Below are 19,299 nucleotides of genomic sequence, written 5' to 3'. Positions count from 1 at the left end.
TCATAAAAAGGTCCTTAGAAAAAGCAATCTACACATTCTTTGGAGTCACAAACCAACAACATCCTGATCTCGATCTATAGTTCCTTCCAGTTGATTAACAGGCCGACACATTCCTGAATGTGTTCACAACTTGTCGATACTTTTTTAGATTGCCGGTGGCTTTTCTTGATCGTACCGTCATCTTATCCTCATCATTGTGCTCCCCAGGCCTCTTGTTCATGTGTATGAGCACTTTTACCAGCTCAACTTTAGGTAACCATGAAACAGGCCCCACCTTTGACTTCATCACACAGCTCCAACACAATATATCAGGATTGGTGCGGCAGCAAAGGGATTGGACCTGATCACACCCGGCCCTCATACATTGTGTTACATAATTCTGTTTGGAAAATACTAAAAATAGTGCGGAATGAAAAATCCATAGAGATTAAAACAATAAATAAAATGTCAGTGAATCAAAAGACATCAAGCTAAGTGATGCAGATCAATCAAAGAAAAACACACTTTGTTACGAGGGAAAAGTCAATAGCTCAATCATAGTTTTATTTTATGTCACTCTCACACGGAGCCATCTAAAAGATACATGTTACAGGGAGGAACGGAGACAGAGCTCCAGTATTTATCCCACTATGACTACGTCCTCAGTGAACTCATAGAAGGGAACCTCCAGCTTTAGAGGAGCAGGTCCCTTTCTTATCCTTCCTGAAGCATCGTAGTGGGAGCCATGGCACGGACAGTAGTAGCCTCCGAAGTCTCCGGCGTTGGCGATGGGCACACAACCCAGATGGGTGCACACACCGAGGACGATGACCCAGCGGGGGTTAATCACTGTCCTTGTCATGCTGGGGGTCACGGAGCTCCGCCAGATTCACACCCTCCTCTGCTGCGATTTCCTTCTCTGTGCGGTGACGGACAAACGGGCTTTCCTCTCCACTTGAAGGTCATGTTTTTGCCTTCAGGGATGTCAGCGAGCTTGATCTCAATCTGCGATAAGGCCAGGACATCTGCTGATGCGCTCATTGAGGAGACAAACTGGGTGACCACCGTCTTGGCGGCATACACACCAACCACAGCGGTCGCTCCAGTGACGAGGTAAGAGAAGGACCTTCTCGCCTCGCTGCTCTCCTGGGAGGACTTGTTGGGGTCCGTAACCTCGGGGCGACGGTTGTCTGTAAAGTCAGGAATCTTGATATCTGTGTGGGCAAGGCGGATCCCCCCAGGAGCTGGAGAAGAAACACAAGATACAGTTTTTAAAAGGCACGAGCAGTTAATGGGCAAACTGTAAAATATTTGGTATCTTACAAAAACAACATTTAAAGTAATGCTTCCCTGTCAGTGTCCTCCTACTTTAGGCTCAATTACTAGTAGATATAATAATGACTAGATGAATTGATCATGATTTGAATGGTGTAGTGGCCATTTGTCGGCTAAATCAAACTTAAACAAATAATAATCAAACGCCACTGATGCACCGTGGTCGGTATCTTTACGCAGCCAGAAGAGAGTCAAATGTCCAAGCAGGATTCAATTTTGGTGTGTTTATTAAATAAATCAAATAAAACAAGCAAACAAACTAATTAACAAACTCCTGTCGTGCTGTCTCTCCTGTCCTGTGTAGCTGGTAAAAACTATACGCCCACCCCGGTGCATGCTGGTCCTACCTTTCTACTTGTTTAAATAGCAACAGGTGCCCACAGTAATTACCCAAAAAATAATAGAAACAAACAAATTACTATTAAAGAGAAAAATAATCTTAACATATGAAACATCTACAATAATTAAACAATACTACTTATAAATGAAATAACAAAATACAATATCAAATAAATAGCTCCAACATTCCGGCCCCTAATTGTGCATAATATCACAATTATTATTCTCAAACGAGCTATTCCTACAATAAACATGACCTAAAGCTAATCTTCTTCTTGACACCTACAACAAAAAGAAAGATTAGAGAGAGAGAGAGAAAGTAGAGGTCGAGAAAACATCAGTCCATGATGTTTTAGTCTGCTGCTTCCAAAAGCAGACAGAGCTTCATCACCGGCCTCTCCAGAATGCTGGTCCTGGTTTGAAGTCGCACAGACCGCACCAGCCCCTTTGTATCTGGTCTTGCCTCCAAAACTTTTCCCATCATCCAAGATCCTCTTGGAGCTGTAGAGTCCGCAACAAGGACAATGTCTCCAGTAGTGAGGCTTCTTCTTGGCCTTGTCCACTTTTGTCTCTCTTGCATCATAGGCAGGTACTCAGAGATCCATCTCTTCCAGAAGAGTTCAGCCATGTACTGTACTTGCTTCCACCTTTTCTTGATGTATAGATCACTTTGAATGAATAGTCCTGGTGGCATGATTGGTTTGCCCTTTAACATTAGAATGTGGTTTGGTGTGAGAGCTTCAAGGTCATCTGGGTCATCTGAGACTTTTGTGATAGGTCTGTCATTTAGAATTGCTTCAACCTCACAGAAAATAGTCTGGAGCCCTTCATCGTCCAGAATTTGCTGTTGCAGAACTGAGGTGAGAACACCTTTCACTGAACGAATCAGGCGCTCCCAGATGCCGCCTTGATGGGAAGCTGCTGGGGTGTTAAAGTTCCATTTTATGCCATCCTGGACCAAAGCCCTTTGAATTTTGTCATGATTCAGAACAGCCAGACTTTCCTTCAGCTCCCGGTTGGCTCCAACAAAGTTTGTGCCATTATCCGACCTGATAGTGGAGACTGCACCTCGTCTACAGATGAACCTTCGTACTGCATTTATACAGGAGTCTGTGTCTAGTGTATATGCCACTTCCAAATGCACAGCACGACTGGTTAGACAGGTGAAAAGCACTCCATATCTCTTCAGAAGACTTCTTCCTCTTTTAACATTGATGGGCCCAAAATAGTCAACTCCAACATTTGTAAAAGGAGCTTTATCAGGCAACACTCTCTCCTCCGGCAAGTCTGCCATCTTCTGTTCACCAAGCTTTCCTCTGTTGCGTCTACAAACAACACAGTCAGATATGACTTTCCTGGCAGCGGAGTTTGCATTGATGATCCAGTACTTTTGCCGTGACCTTGACAGCATGTGATTTCTTCCAGCATGTCCCAGCTGATGATGGATATGGCGCAAAATCAGCGTGGATACATGCAGGTCTTTGGACAAAATAACTGGATGTTTGGATTCTGCTGGCAGTGCTGCTTTACTCAGCCGACCACCAACTCTGAGAATTTCATCATCCATTACTGGGTCTAGTTTGTACAGCGGACTTTCTTTGTGGATGGTTTTAAAACATCCTTTCAGTGAGGCAATTTCAGCTTTGAACTTGTGTCGTTGTACATATTGAATGATTGACTGCTCTGCCTTAGCAAGATCTTCAGGTGTTATTCTTTGTCCTTTGAGTGTGGCTTTAAAGCTTTGAACTTTTCTTTCCACTTCATGCTCCTGATTCTTCAGATCGTCCTTTCTGAGGCCTGCAGAAGCACAAAACTCCTTTCTCTTCTGTCCCAATAACAAGAGACGTTCCTTGACCTTCAGAAACCAAGCCACAGATGTTTTTAGTCTAGTCCAAGATGAAAAATAGTAGATCAGGTGGTTGGTGGCATTTTCCAAATCCTTGATGATAGCATTTACCATTAAGTCCCTTTTGACCTCTGGGTCATCTGCAGAAATCACATCAAGATTCCCATCAAGTTTAGGCCACTCCTTCTTTGACTGATAGAGAAACTCAGGTCCACTTATCCATCTCCTGCCTTTCAGGAAATCCTCAGCTCTCATTCCTCTTGATGCTTCATCTGCTGGATTATCCTTGGAACCCACATATCTCCACTGATCTACATCTGCTGCTTCTCTGATGAAAGAGGTTCTGTTTGCCACAAAAGTGTGGAATCGTCTGGTTTCACTAGAGATATACTTAAGGACTGTTGTGCTGTCCGTCCAGAAGACTGACTTCTCCAGCTTGAGTTGCAACTCCTTCCGAAGCATTTTATCCACACGAACTGCAAGAACTGCGGCTGTGAGTTCCAGTCGAGGAATTGTGGTCTGCTTTAGTGGGGCAACTCTGGCCTTTCCCAAGAGAAATGCAACATGTACTTTATCATCAGTTTCCAATCTCACGTAAGACACAGTTCCATAGCCAACTTGACTGGCATCAGAAAAGTGGTGAAGTTGTGCTGTAGCAGGTTCTCCAAAGTCTCTGGGCTTAATACAGCGGTCCACTTTGAACTCAGACATCCTTTGCAGGTCCTCAAGCCAATTAGACCATTGTTCAGCGAAAGAGTGGGAAATAGTGTCATCCCAACCCAAGTTTCTCCTCCAAAGCTCCTGCAGTAACAGCTTGGCTGGCATGCTGAATGGGGCTAGAAATCCCAAAGGGTCATAAAGTGAGCTGACCACTGACAAAATGCCTCTTCTGGTGTTTGGCTCTTGTTGTAATGATGTCCTGAACTTGAACTTGTCAGTTTCAATGCACCACTCTAGTCCTAGTGCTCGCTCCATTGGAAGTTGGTCTGTATCCAAATCCAGTTCCACCATTTCTTTTGGTCTTTTGTCCTCAGCGATTGACAGCAGCACTGTGCGGCTGTTGCTGATCCATCTTGAAAGATTGAATCCTCCTTTATGACAGAGCGCATTCAAATCTTTGATCATTTGCAGTGCCCCCTCCTCTGACGCCATGGATTTCAGGCAGTCATCCACATAAAAGTTATGTTTGACTGTATTTGTCACTTCTGGAGGGAAATGTTGGACATTATCATCTGCAGTTCTCCTCAAAGCATAATTTGCACAACTTGGTGAGGATACAGCTCCAAATAGATGTACTTTCATCCGATACTCCAGTGGAGACTGCGCAGTGTCACCATCAGACCACCAGAGGAAGCGGATAAAGTTGATGTGCTTTTCTGAGACACGAACTTGATGAAACATGGCTTGGATGTCTGCCATCACTGCAACGGGCTCTTGCCTAAATCGGACGAGGACTCCAATAAGAGTGTTAGTGAGATCAGGTCCCTGCAAGAGCTGGCAGTTCAGTGATGTCCCTTTAAAAGTTGCTCCACAATCAAAAACAACTCTTAGTTTGCCTTTTCTGGGATGATAGACTCCATGATGAGGGATATACCACACCTTTCCATCACTTTGTTCGAGTTGATCAGCAGGTACCATCTCAGCATATCCTTGAGTTATCATGTTGTTTAGGAATGCGGTATATTCCTCCTTAAATGGAACATTCTTGACAAATTTTCTTTTCAGGCTTCGGAGGCGCTGTTCTGCAACACAGCGATTGTTAGGCAAGACAGAATTTTCCTGTCTGAAAGGTAAGTCAATACAGTAATGGTCTCCAGTTAATACTGTTGTGTTGCTCATAACATTCATGAACTTGATGTCTTCTCTGGACATTTCAATCTGCTCCTCTGATGATCTCTCATTAAAGTCATGGTTATACTGTTTAACCAGCATTCCTTGCAGATGTTCCACAGAGATTCGGTTGGCTGTTACAGCAGGGCAGCCACTCTTACTCCTACTGCCGCGAAGTGGACCATTAATGACCCAACCAACTCTGGTTCTGACCGCATAAGGCCCTTCATCCTGGCTGTTTATCAGCTCCCAAGGCTCCATCACTTTGGGAGCATCAGTTCCAATTAGTAGCTCAACACCTGCGTCAATGTCGTGGAGCTTAACATCCTTGAGGTAAGACCATTGATCAAGATCCTCCTCTCGTGGGACGTTGAGTGCAGAAACAGGCATGCTTCTTTGAGTTAAAACATCAGGTAACTCAATGAAATCGTTTGTGCTCATACCAGACACTTCAAGGCCTGACAGAATATGTGCATTTACGATCTTCTTTTGATTCATTGTTCTCAGCAGAATACTAGTCCTTTTACCCTTCAAGTTCAGTTTTCTTGCCAAGTCCTCTGTACAGAATGTGCCGGAACTCCCTGGATCCAAGAAGGCATATGTCTGCACCGTTTTGTTACCTCTCTGGCTCTTGACTTTGACTGCGACAATAGAAAAGATGGAATTATCTTCATAACCAGCCCCGATATGGCCGCAGGTTTGAGACATGGTGGTTGAGACACTTGGAGGGCTCACAGACTGTTGGGCTTGTTGAAAGGTTGTTCTTTTGTCTTGCCACTCTATGTGAAGGACTCCTGGGTGCTTTTGGTGACACACATTGCAATCCAAGCGACTCCTGCAGTCTTTGCTTGTGTGGCCTACTTTCAGGCAACCAAAACAAATACCCTGTTCTTTGATAAAGTTAATTTTATCACGATGTCCTTTAACTTTAAACTGTGAGCATTTATCCAATGAGTGACGACTTTGTTTACAAAACAGACAGTTGTGAAGAGAGGAAGACGTCTTGTTTCCTGTGTACTGAGTGATGACTCCTTCTTTCACTGCAGTAACGTTGGTGGCAAAGCTGCTTCCTTTTTTCCTTTGCTTCAAGTAACTAACGTTGGAGACCTTCAAGTTGGTAGGTTGTGAGTCCTGAATGTTGCCAAAAAGTGGATCTGAGGCAATTCTGACTTGTTTTTCAATGAAAGCAACAAGATCCTCAAACAGTGCTCTCTGGCCACGTCGCTCTTGCAGATCACAAGCAACATTTCTCCACCGTTCCCTTAACTTATAAGGAAGTTTCAAGATGATGCTCCTCATATTAGATGGTAGGTCCAGTTCCTTCATATGCATCATTTGCTCTGTTAGATTTGAGCATCCTCGAAGAAACAGGGAAAATGATTGCAATGCTTTAAGATCTTCACTTTTAACAGGCGTCCAGCTATAAAGCTTTTCCATATACGTAGATGCAATTTTGTATTCGTTTCCAAAGTGCTCTGCGAGAAGACTTTTGGCTCTGTGGTATCCCTGATCTGAAGGTAGATGTTGACAACTGCACACCAAGTCTCTTGGCTGCCCCCTGGTGTATTGTTCGAGAAAGTGCAAACAGTCACTCCAATTAGTTGTCTTCTCCTCCACTCCATTTTCAAAAGCTCTGATAAAAGACCTGTACTGAAGAGGGTCTCCATCAAACACAGGAATGTTTCTTACAGGCAGGACAGCGCACAGATTTTGCTGGACCAGCAGAGCAGCGATGTCATTTTGTCTTTGCATCACATTTACAATGTCATTCTGATGGGGTTGAGGTTGCACAAGTCCTGCTAGACTTTCATTCACAGTTTGTGTCGTTTGACCTGGAGAATCAGTCTTTAAGAGCATCTCATCAATTTGTGTGTTTGACCTTTGTTTAGGCCTAACAACCTGTGGTTGCATTATGGGATCAGACACAGAAATAACATCCTTTTCAACAGGAACAAAGGTGTAGGCATGGGGATTTAATAGCCTTGCTTCTTTGAACTTGTTCCTTTCAACATAAGAGTTCATTCCGTCTGAACATTTTGAGCCACGCTGGGATGAATTTATTTCCAAGACATGAAGCTTTGCACTTGTAGCTGCCAATTCCGTTTCAAGTTCCAATTGTTCCTTTTCTTTCTTCAACTTTTCCTCCTGAGCTTCGATTAGATGTTTCCTTTTTAGAGCAGCAACGCGCTCCATCAGAGCTGCCTTGTCAGCCTCAGCTCTGATGCATGCAGATGATGTTGATGAAATCCGTGATAGCTGGGAATGTGTCTTTACAGAGTTCATTTTTACACTTAACACATTAGAAGCACCATCTTCAGGGTTTATTTCATCTGCAACACTTTGGTGGTCGAGAGAATCTTTATATGGCTGCACATATAGGTAACCCATTTCAGACAGCCAGCCTTTTACCTTTTCAGTGAAGTCATAGAACATTGTCATTTTTTCTTTGAAGTACAGATTTTGCCTTGTAACTTCATCTTGAGGTAAAGGTAAGCTCACAAAAGATGTATGCATGTCATTTGCATCTTGGTAACACTTGATGAATGTAAAAAGCTCAGCATTCACTGAATTTACATTTTTATTGGAAGTCATTAAATCACTTATGTTTCTCAAACACTTTTTGGCTTGTTTGCATTTTGCGGTCCTCTTTTGCTGGTACATTTCCGTGTAGAACTCCAAGCCTTTAGAAGTCATTTTAATGTCTCTTCTTGCTGACGGCCTTTCAACATCCGTCGCCTGAACGTCAGACATTTTGAACACTTCTTCCAAACGGCTTGTCACACATCAATCAAATCCGTCGGACGTGAATGCAGGTAAAGTGCAGCAAAAAACAGCAAAGGTGCTTACAGGCCGCTCCTCCAGTTCGCCACACACACACACACTGAAGTCGGGCTGTTTAATGAATGAAAGCCGCCTGGTGGTGCGCGGGTGTTGCGCAATGTCCTTTGTAGCGATTCAACGCAGTCAGGCTTAAACATCCAGAAGCACGTACGTCACTGTGAATACAGACTTTTAAACTCCACTCGTTTCACCGTCTTCCTATACGGCAGTCGTATCACGTACCCGTTTCTTCTGAGATGTTTCAGCGCTGTGTTGATCCGGTCCAAAGCAGTTGTCCCGCTGATATTGAATCCAAGAGTGATGAATGAAACAATCCTCTTTGATCATCCATACAAAATCCAAAAACGATCCAACCAGTTGTGGCTGTGGTGGGATCGGTCCTTTGAGTCCAAGAGCTAAGCTTTTACTTTAGTCCAAGGGCGTAGTTTTTACTTTAGTCCTAGGGCGTAGTTTTTACTTTATGTAGTGGCCATTTGTCGGCTAAATCAAACTTAAACAAATAATAATCAAACGCCACTGATGCACCGTGGTCGGTATCTTTACGCAGCCAGAAGAGAGTCAAATGTCCAAGCAGGATTCAATTTTGGTGTGTTTATTAAATAAATCAAATAAAACAAGCAAACAAACTAATTAACTAACTCCTGTCGTGCTGTCTCTCCTGTCCTGTGTAGCTGGTAAAAACTATACGCCCACCCCGGTGCATGCTGGTCCTACCTTTCTACTTGTTTAAATAGCAACAGGTGCCCACAGTAATTACCCAAAAAATAATAGAAACAAACAAATTACTATTAAAGAGAAAAATAATCTTAACATATGAAACATCTACAATAATTAAACAATACTACTTATAAATGAAATAACAAAATACAATATCAAATAAATAGCTCCAACAAATGGTAAGGAGATTTATAAAGAAAAATTTGGGATTAAATGTACACTGATTAATATCGTGTGTCCCTAAGCATTAGTCGTTATAGAAATGAAACCAGAGTGACTTTTTTTTTTTAATTGTCTCATCAATCGTGATTGCTTCCCCCAAGTACAATACAGCACATCAGATCTGATCAGGTCTAGATCTACAAATCATGATACTGTCAGTATAGCTGATACTAACAATTGCTTATTTCAGTCCAACCTGGAGATATTCAGGTTGCCATCACTGAAAACCAGCACATATTCACATCTGATGAGCTGGAACAGTGACATTTTTCTTTCTTTCTGTCGATCACGTGACAATGTTTCTATCAGTCGGTTAACCGACTAATAGAAAAAAATGTTAAATTGGAGGCAATAAAACCCGAACTGAATAATAATAACTATCTGTAGATGAGTTTTTTTTTACTTCTGCACAATAACCAGTAATATACGTATTATGTAACACAAGAAGACCTCTCACCTGTATTGGCGTGTGAAAGCTCAACACAAGTACAGTACAGGGTCACATGTCAAGATCGATGTCATCGCTGTAACTGGTGTAAAGTAACGTTCGTGTTTCTGAGCTGTTAAGTCTCCTTGGTCTATATTTATACACTTAAGACTTTTGAACCATATTGACCTTCTGTCAGGTTACAGATGTCAGTTACAACACAGCTATTTACAGCTGGTCAGAGCAAGTTATTAGTACTAGCGTTAGTCTGGAGACATGAACGGTAATAAAATAGAGAAGCATCAAATGTACACGCTGTTAAAATGAACATGTTAATTCATCAGTATGAAGTCAGTCTATTACGTTGCATCGTCACATCAGTACCACCGCAAACTCCGCCCGCAACGTTATAAAGCCACAAGTCGGCCTTACCAGCAGAAGGCACCAAGTCCTTGGCAGCAGAGGACCGCAGGCTTTTAAATGTCTGTTTTGTTGCCTGCAGGCAGTGGTGTATAAAGTACCCAAAAGCCATACTTGAGTAAAAGTAAAGATACCTTACTGGAAAATGACTCCAGTAAAACTAAAAGTCACCGATTAGAACACTACTTGAGTAAAAGTCTTAAAGTATCTGATATTTATTGTACTTAAGTATCAAAAGTAATTTTCTGACATTAAATGTATTGAATGTATTGAAAGTAAAAGTACAAGTAAATGCTGTTAATAAAAAAGCAAAGGGTCAGAATTTTGGTCAGTGGGCGAGCACGTGACTATCATCGTGACTATCATAACATTTAAATATATAACGGACAGAAATACCGTCGGTTTGTGTTCTCTCCGTCTCCTCGCCGTTGGCTTTAAAATGGATTTTTCGGGGGCGTGGCTATATTGATCCCTCACAAAACGCTGTATCGTTGGCCTCTCCCTCTGCTACTTTTCAAACGTTTACTCCAGAGACGAAGGACATGGTGTCACTTCCTGTCATTGATCATGTGATCTACCCTAACCCCCACAAGCCTTCTCTGACCGCATACTTGCTGCCCAGCAGTGCGGTGTTCTCAGGGGGGTTTAGGATAAACACTCAGCTCAAGGAGCTACATGATTAGCACCACTATCACTGACACAAAAGTAATAACAAGAGTAACAAAAACACTTGTATTAAAAAAGTAAATTATCCATACTGACCTTGGTGTCAAAGTCTCCCTCATCATCATCATCATCATCTTGCTCCTGAGACACAAAGACAAGATTTAAAGGAACCCCTGGTTAACAAAAAATATAGCAGGACTGCTGCTATTATTATTATTATTATGATTATTATATACTGTGTAAACAGTGATGCCCAGCTGTCTGGCACAGCCGATCAAACTCAGTGTCTTTACTAACCTCTTCGTCTCCCTCCTCCAGCTCCTCTTCAAACTGCATGAAGAACACAGATGAGGTTAAACAGTGATGACCAGTTTAGCTTATATGTCCTCAAAACATCCCATGTTGTGGCTTTTTCAGTGCTCAAGAGCAACGTCGGCGTGTTAGAGGAAAAACACTCACGCTCTCATCATCTTCCAGGGCCTCTCCGGTGAAATACAGCACTGCTCTGGGAACTATTCTCTCACGGAAGAAATGCCCAATCTCAAAGTCTGTGGCTAGGGTGAACTCAGAGTCCTCGTCCTATAACATGAACACATAAAGACCTGTTCAACACCGCTACAAATCCCATGGATTTATGGGAACAGAAGAAGACATAAAATGGGGTGCTAAAAGCGCTATATAAATAAAATGTATAATTATTATTATTATTATTGTGCTAGCAGCAACTGGCCAAGCCAGTTAGCCGTGAATGCTATTCAGAGCTATGAGCAGAGAAGATCAGCTTTTTCTGAAGTCTGCCAGTGGATCCGAACAGCGCAGAACAGTGTGAAAGAATCCATCATCACCAACTGGTTCTGAAAGGCTGGGATACTATGAGATTAAGGGGACAGCGCAATGAGGAGGACAACGCAAGTTCAAGGGCGGATTTGCCCAGGTTCATGATGTGGTGTGTTCAAGGACCCAAATGCAGACTCGTTTTTTCCAATTTTTTTCCCAGTTTTTTTCCCCAGTTCTACAAAACTTGTTCTACAAAACTTGTTCAAGAGTTTTTTTGTGTGCGTGTTTTTGAGTGAGAGAAATAAATGTTTTGTCGAACAACTTTTGTAGAACTGTAAAAACAACAACAAAGAAAAACGAGTCTGCATTTGGGTCCTTGAACACACCACATATATGATGTAAAACGTTCCAGTGAGTGCAACTTCCTGGACACAACCCAACATCTGCCAGCATACTGGCTGCCTACATGCAGCAGAGGAACTGCTGAATCTGACACAGTTTTGGAGTCTGCCGCCACCTGCTGTTGAATTCAGTGACTGTTGGTAAAACCACATGACATGCACGCCAACTTGTTGCCACAGCGTCTGCAGATGAACTCAGCCATGTTGACTGTCAAGCAATTATCTCTGTGTGTGTTTCAGTGATTCGGGGTTTGCTTAAGGAGTTTATTTAGAGAGTTACCGCTATGAGAGACGAGTTTAAGTTTGACTAAAAGCTTTGAATATTAAATTTAGAGCCCAAAGAAATTCTGTACATTTTGTGTGCATCTATTTCTGTGTGTTCTCACCTTTGACCGGGTTAAAGAAGTTGAAGAAAGAGTCGTTGGGGACCTGTTTGGTAACCGTGCGGACAGTGCCACGACCTTTATGCTTCTGCTTCTTCTTAATAGTTTTCACTGTCACATCCTTCCCCTTGTGCCAGTCTATCTGACAGCTAGAAAGAGAGAAAAAGAGAGATGTACAAAACAGTGAGAGGCGGCAGAAAGCAAAGACCCAAAAAAGGTAAAAGTTGGTAGAAGTGCCAAGAGGAGGCTGATATGTGGGATGCCAAGTCAAGAGATGAATATAGAAAGAGTGAAAATAAATGTCTTACGCAGCACACCATCTCTACTTTATCCTAAACCTCAACATCATTTGCGTAGAAGCCAGTTCAACCATCATGACCGTGTTTCTCTCACCCTTCACAGTCAATGATCTCTGGCCCCTCGAATGAGAACGGCTCCGCGTCATCGGGTTCTGACTTCATCCTGTAGACTTTAGTGAGGACTGCATTGTTGAAGTAACCATTGGACTCAAAGTGGAACTCTAATGTGAAACTCTGAGGGGGAGACCAAGATAGACAATTTTAACTCTCTCGAGTTTATCAACTTGGAATGATATCAAGTTGTTGTTATAACATTATGAAACTGACCATTGGGTGTCCTGGCTCAGAAAACTTGACTTGAATATCTTTCAGGTGCTTTAGGATGGGCTCGTCGTGTTCCTGGTGGAAGATAAACAATCAGATCAGAGACGCATGAAACGCATTCAGAACAGTGACATGTGTATCAATCATTTAAACCACATCAATTACTTTGTGTGTTGTTTGACTCGACAGTTTTGTGTTTCTTAGGATTAGTGTCCATATACCAATTTGCACTGTGTACACTCAGCCTCACTTGCATGTGTGATTCCCCTGCATTCATTCTCAGTACGAGTTTGAAACACGTACTGCACAAAATACAACGTGCCTCTTATTCATTGACTGGTACCAGTTGCAGCCATGCTGCGCAACCGTGGTTGAATGGCCGATTGTCATTGAATTTGAACTTCCCCATGTCGTCGCGAGCTTGCAGACAGTGTATCTGCTCTGAGCATCCCGGCCCCTAACAAAATACCAGAGTTGTTGTTTCCGCTATCCTGATCTGATCTCTAATGAAAGAGACATTTGTCAATTATCTAAAAGAATTGTCTCAATTATTTCTGAAATTTTCAATTGCAATGTGAGAAAAAACTCCATCTTCCTATGTCTGAGCATTTTAAAGATTGTTTTAACCGATTAAGGCCACTTTTTAGATGAATGAATTCAACAGCTTTTAGGACTTTTTAAGGATCAGCAGACACGCTGATAGAAGTCTCATTGAGACCAAAGTCTTTCACAATTCAGCCATCACAGTTTGTTAGCCCGAGTGATTCTCATTAAAACCACATTTCCCACAATCCTGTTTCCTGTTGGACAATTTCAGGAGACTTTTGGTGACATTGATGAGATTAAGTGACCTGTGTGTGATTGTAAGGAAACCATTTTCCTTTAGTGGGAAACTGTGTGGAAAACCAGAAGAAGTAGGATTGGTCAAAGTGATCAGGCTTTTAAGAGAAACAAAATCAAATCTGTACTTACAGCTAGCTCCTCCTCTTCCTCTCTGTCACTGTGCCACACACACTCTTCATCTGTGGGTTCCACTGTTCCTGTGACAAAATCTCTTCTCTGTGACACACATTCATCACAGCAAAGTTAATCATTTTAGAGAGGCATTTGGGAATATTAGCATGAAATGCATATATACACACGCATTCATTCGATAAGGCTGAATTATTCATACATACATGCATACACACACAGATCGACACACACGTGCGCGCGCAGACAGGTGCAGCAGCATTACAGCTGACAGTCTTCAGTGCAACTAGGAATGGCTGAGTTCTTGTCACTAGCTCTGGAAATAGCCTTGACTGACAAAAGTACAGACGACTACTCGTTATAGCAGTTTTCAATTTAGCACCAAGGATGCATCCTCACTGACATATCAGACCAGAGAGACACACTTAACCACCCACTAGTGCAGGGAATTCAAGTGATTATTAGATATTTGGTCTCTTAACAAATAACAGACATTGTAAGTTGTCTTTTTTCCACTAGCTTTTACTCTGTTTTCATGAACATTAAATGAGCAAAGGAAATTTTTTTGTTCAGAACTTAAAAGCAAAATGAATACAACAGTCTCAAGTGAACTTATAGAAAGGAAAAAGTATATGGTCCTGGCCAAGGGGACAGCAGAACGTAATATAAATCAAAAACAGCTGATAAATGCATTTTACAGGACAGGTGGCAACATTAAGGCCCATCATGATGATTTAGTCTGAATCTACTGCATGTTGATCATATGGCCGACATAACCTCACTGATAATTATATCATTGTTTATAGTAACTGAGGTTAGCTTTAGTTTAGAGCAGTGGTCCCCAACCACCGGTACCGGGCCGCACAGGAAGAATAAATATTATATTATTTCCGTTTTATTGATTATCAGTCTGAAGGAAGTTTTATTTTGAAAAATGACCGGATTCTCTCGCAATTTCATCCGCCTGTGCCTCTTGACATGTCAAGACGCTTTGTCTCGGTCACAACTCTGCTGGTGTTTTGGATTAAAATCGAGGCTGAATATCCTGAGATCGCCACTAAAGCACTGAAAACCCTGCTTCCATTTCCAACATCCTCTTTGTGAAGCGGGATGTTCTGCAGTGACAGCAATCAAAACAAAATGGCGGAGTAGAGTGGACGTCAAGAACAGACTTCGGGTGTCATTGTCTCCCATTACCCCCAGATGGGGTAATGGGAGACTAATGGGAGGGCTGCCACCGATTCAGAAATGTTAAAAGGATCATTTGTGGAGTTACTTGCAACAGCTTAAACTTTTGTTGTGACTTGTTGCATGTATGATTTTAAATATCTGCAAAGCAACAGACAAAATAATTTTTTTTAATATACAGTGTTGTATCATTACTGCTAATGGGTCATAATGTGTGGAGTTTTGTGAAAACTGCCATGGAAAACATGCTGAACACTGGACTAGCAAATAGTGAATTCATAGAATAGAACAGAATAGAATAGAATGCTGGATGGAACTGGAACACAGCTGAGTTCTGGGATTAGAATGTTGAGGTGTCATCTTGTGGATGAAGCCCAGTGCTCCACAGAGGACAGCTGGACAGCTCTGAGGGAAGCCACAGGCAAAACCACTCCTCAAAATTTCTTGTAAAGTATTTTATTTTATTTTATATGACTGGTCAGACTCCCTGTTGAGGTGAAGGTCTGTCATCTGGCAAATTGGCAGATGAACTTGCAAGCTTTTCAACCTCACTTCAGGCTTCCGGTGTGTCCGATGTCGGCTGCTGGGGTCAGATACCCTCACCAAACTCCTGTCGTGTAAACCAGGAGCATATCTGACCTGTAACTTTGGATTCAGAATAGACTTTGACTGCTACCACTTTTCATAATTTGGCTCACGATGTTTGGTGCCACTATTATAATTGAAGGATTACCAAATCCCTCCTTGAATATCAAATTGTTAGCATTGATTATTTACTGAGAGTAAAGTACAGTAAAACTTAGAGAGCTTTGCTTAGAGGAGGGATATTTTGAAATATAGTATTTATAATCATACAGTTGTAAAATAATGAACTAACTGTGTAAAATGTTGGCATTTACTCTAACCTCCTACATTAGGACAGTGTTTTCATGCTGTCATTCACTCACTCTCTGTGCTTTCTCTCCTCACAAGTTTCTATGGATCATTGTTATATCTGGACACTGGTCTTGCCTCTAACGTAGTTGTGACACATGCAAGAGTAACTTCCCTGGTTGCCCTGATCGTGACAGTGAGCGTGTACTGTCGGGGAGAGGCAGTCACGTATCTCCTGAGTGAGAGTCCTGAACGGTGACATGTCGCTGTGTTGGGCTGCTGTTTCAGTAGTATCAAACAAGGGGATGGCCAGTCTTCAAATCATGTGCCAACATGCGTTTGGGTACTTCCGGTGTCCGATGTACAATGATGGGGTAATATACTCTCACCAAACTCCTGTCGTGTGAACCAGCAGCATATCTGACCTGTAGCATTGGATTCAGAATAGACTTTGTCCGTCAGCACTTTTCGTAATTTGGCTTAGTATGTTTGGTGCCACTATAATAATTTAAGGATTACCAAATCCCTCCTTGAATATCAAATTGTTAGCATTGATTATTTACTGAGGGTCAAGTACAGTAAAACGTATAGAGCTTTGCTCAGAGGAGTGATATTTTGAAATAATTAATTTACAACTGTATGACTATAAATACTATAACTACCGGTATGTAAAGTTTGAGGATTTACTCTGACTTCCTACATTAGGACAGTCTTTGTATGCTCTTATTCACTCCCTCATCTCTCTGACTCTCGCTCTCTGGCTCCTACTCTATCAGCTGACAGTGGGCGATTTCGCCACGGCCTCCCTCAGCCAATCATATATTTCCTGTCAAACTTTAAAGACCTGTTCTCTTCTGTGCAGTCAGCTGTCATTTCAGTACGAACCGATGTGACCCTCCTCCCCATTCATCATTACATCTGGTGTTCAAGGTTTCTTCCACTGAGGGCAGTCCCACTCCACATGCCATCATCTATCTTCAACCTGCCCCTACTGTCTTCAACAACTCTACCAGTGTCGACTCTCCAAAATTTTAACTTTACTTTGCACAATTTAATAAATGTATTTGTTCACTGTAAATTAAGTTTCTCCTGATTTAACAAGCTGTGTCTCCCTGTATAAGTGTGTCAATGATCTCCCGGTGGCTTCAGTTCTATTTGTTTTGTTTTTTGTGATGTATGTTATTTTATTTCAAACTAATTTGCAATCATAAGAAGCGTGGTCTTTGTTGGTGAAATGTTTCTCACATACAAACAATTACTTATCGTAAAAAATCTTCAAATATATAGTAGAGTAAAATGTTTTCGGTGCGTTTTCTAGAAACTACAGGTCTGATGAGGAAAGTGGGAACAGGTGTGTAGGTGGGAGGGGCTGTCATGTGACCAGGACTGGCAGGTCTGGGGAGTGAGCAGGGGCTGGAGAGAAGGACAGAGAGCCAGGACGGGCAAAACCACCAACCCACTAGAAAGTCTCTGACCTCCCTCGAACTTCTCAGACAGTTTAAGTCAGGGGTGCCGCCACGTCATTTTATGTGGCCCACGAATCCGCCAGAATTTATTTTCTTTTGATTTAAAAAAAATAAAATAAAAAGTTAGATTTGATAATAAAAATATCCCCATCGTCGAAATCATGAGATCGAAAGTCGAAGTTATGAGATAGAAAGGCATAATGATGAGCTACTTAAACACACAGTCACAGAAGCAGCTCTTTGGCTGCTTACTGTACACTTGCAAATATTATTGTGAGTATATTGATGACTACTTTAAACGTGGCTTTACAACACATGAAACACTTCACGTGGGATTGTGCAAACGCACCCTTGAAAGGATTTTAAGCTTTGAACAAAGTTATTATAATTACTTGTGTTTGCTATTTTCTTTAATAGTTTGATCTTTGATAGAGTAATCTGGGTTTCTTAACCCTAAATTAAAAGGATTTAAGTTATAATAACAGAAATGTGCTGAAATATAGTTTTACATTTATATAACTGCATGTACAATATTTTAACATTTGAATAAACAATCAAATGCAGAGACAGTTATTTACCAATCTGTTGGGAGTAGTTACATTTACACCGTCTTACATTTACAACCGGCCCTTTGAGGCCGACCGTGATTGTTGTGAAAATAAAGCTATCTTTCACACTTAGAGCGGATTTAAGAATGAAACAGAAGCTCTCAGAGGCGTATAGTTATATTAAAGCAATAGATTTATTTATCAACAGAGTTATTCAGCCCAGCAATCAAACATGCTTGGGTGCTAATGGTTGAACTTCGCAGAGATTCACCATGAGTCACACTTGGACACAGCAGTGTGAAACTTAATATAGGGTTCCACCCCTTGATGTCCATTTGTCAAAATCAAAGATGCAGGCGTGGCACATTTGTATGTGTATGACACCTGGGTGGAAGCCGTAAACGTCCGTTTACCTTGGCCCCTCCCAGAAGGCGTCTTCTTCTATCAGTGTGCGTGAAATGTTGCATGAAAGCGGACCTGAGAAAGAGTGTGTGAAGAAGTTGGGCTCTGCTGGGGCGTTGTCCCTCTCTTGAATCTCACTGTCCATTGTTCCTTTCTTATCTATCTGAAGATGGCGGCCTGTTCCTTGTGACGCAGTTAAATCAGTAATCTTCCTCGTGGTTCTCCCTTGCCCTAGTGTATAAAGTGTGTAATGCGTGAGTGGTTAATAAAGCCTCATAAGGTAATGATTATTAAAACTACTAATATACTAGTGATTAATTAAAGCTGTATATAAGCTCATTTCTGATTAAAGCTGTATATAAGCTAATTGCTGATTAAAGCTGCATATAAGCTAGCTGCTGATTAAAGCTGTATATAAGCTAATTGCTGATTAAAGCTGTATATAAGCTAATTTTATCAACAAATCCCTCTCTTGACGTCTGAAGGACGTCACTTTCTTAACCTTCCTACCCTGTTCACACGCTTGTGTCTGCCTCTGCCTCTCCTGACCCTACCAGGCTGTTCTGCTCTTCCCATACTGGGTAAGCTCCATAAGGAGGGGGTGGTGGTGGTTCCTTGGAGAGGGCAGTGGTGATAAGACGGCCAACCAAAGAACGAATACAGGGTATTATACAACATCCACATGACACCAGTATTGCAATGAACACACCCGCTGACACTGCTATTGACAAGATCAGGTGCTTCCATTTTCCAAACATGTTTTCCATCCAATTTCCAAATGGATTGTTTACACCTGATGCTTCCTGCATTTCTTTTGACAGTGCCTTCAGACTATTCAGTGCTTTTGTGACTGAACCGTCCGGCGCAGTGTTGTTGGGGATGATAGTGCAACACAGGTCTCCAAACATTGAGCAAAAGCTCCAAAGCCATTCTGTTTTGCATAGAAATCAAAGAAGTTGGGGCCAGCTGCTCAGCCAGACCCTCTATTGCATCCCTAGTATGATTAGCCAAACGAAGAACATTGTAATGCACATAATTGATACG

At 41.9% G+C, this 19,299-nt stretch overlaps 1 pseudogene across 1 annotated transcript in view; it reads right to left on the bottom strand.

The window, feature by feature from the left end:
• Positions 1–675: 675 nt before the first annotated feature.
• The window catches only part of LOC306784768 (nucleosome assembly protein 1-like 4), a 47,790-nt pseudogene continuing 29,166 nt past the window's right edge, over positions 676–19,299 (bottom strand). Inside the window, exons 2-9 of the transcript in view lie at positions 13,779–13,865; positions 12,810–12,881; positions 12,577–12,716; positions 12,187–12,332; positions 11,082–11,224; positions 10,920–10,952; positions 10,719–10,763; positions 676–1,223 (exon numbers count right to left, since the gene is read on the bottom strand). The product of the transcript in view is annotated as a nucleosome assembly protein 1-like 4 (transcript). The remainder of the gene's footprint in view (positions 1,224–10,718; positions 10,764–10,919; positions 10,953–11,081; positions 11,225–12,186; positions 12,333–12,576; positions 12,717–12,809; positions 12,882–13,778; positions 13,866–19,299) is intronic.

This window comes from Melanostigma gelatinosum (assembly GCF_949748355.1).
Source record: "Melanostigma gelatinosum genome assembly, chromosome: 1".
NCBI lineage: Eukaryota > Metazoa > Chordata > Actinopteri > Perciformes > Zoarcidae > Melanostigma > Melanostigma gelatinosum.
The sequence above is the reverse complement of the archived record's forward strand: the minus strand, read 5'-3'. Positions and strand labels throughout refer to the sequence as shown.